Source organism: Brassica oleracea, chromosome C1, assembly GCF_000695525.1.
Source record: "Brassica oleracea var. oleracea cultivar TO1000 chromosome C1, BOL, whole genome shotgun sequence".
Classification (NCBI taxonomy): domain Eukaryota; kingdom Viridiplantae; phylum Streptophyta; class Magnoliopsida; order Brassicales; family Brassicaceae; genus Brassica; species Brassica oleracea.
In genome coordinates, this window is record NC_027748.1 from 27,709,619 (window position 1) to 27,710,181 (window position 563).

Below are 563 nucleotides of genomic sequence, written 5' to 3' on the forward strand. Positions count from 1 at the left end.
CAACAACTACCAACAGAAATCCTACCCCAACAACCAACAGAGTGGTTGTCCGCCTAGAAACAACCAGCAAGACAACTATCAACCTCAGCAAAACTCCTCATCTGGTTCCTCTGCTCCTCAAGAGAGCATCACTGACACCCTGCTGAAATAAATCTTGGAGTCTCAGACTAGAAGTGAGAAGCATGTTGGTTATGAGTTGAAGAACCTTCATTCCAAGATTGATGGGAGCTACAATGAGCTCAACAACAAATTCTCACATCTTTCTTCAACGGTCAAAAATTTAAAGAATCAGTTTGCTTCCATGAACACTCACCAGAATCGCCAGCAAGGATCTCTAACTGGAAAATCTGACCAAAACCCCAAGGAGGCCAAAGGTATCACCCTTAGGAGTGGTAAGCAGTTACCTCCTACAACTCTCACCAGGGATGCTGAGAAAATAGTGTCAGCGTGATGCCTTTGCCTGTTGCAAAGAAGCTTGGATTCACAGTACAAGAAGTGTGTAAACTCTCTCTGGTGTTAGCTGATCGTTCAGTGAAGTACCCTGTGGGCATCTTAGAGGACCT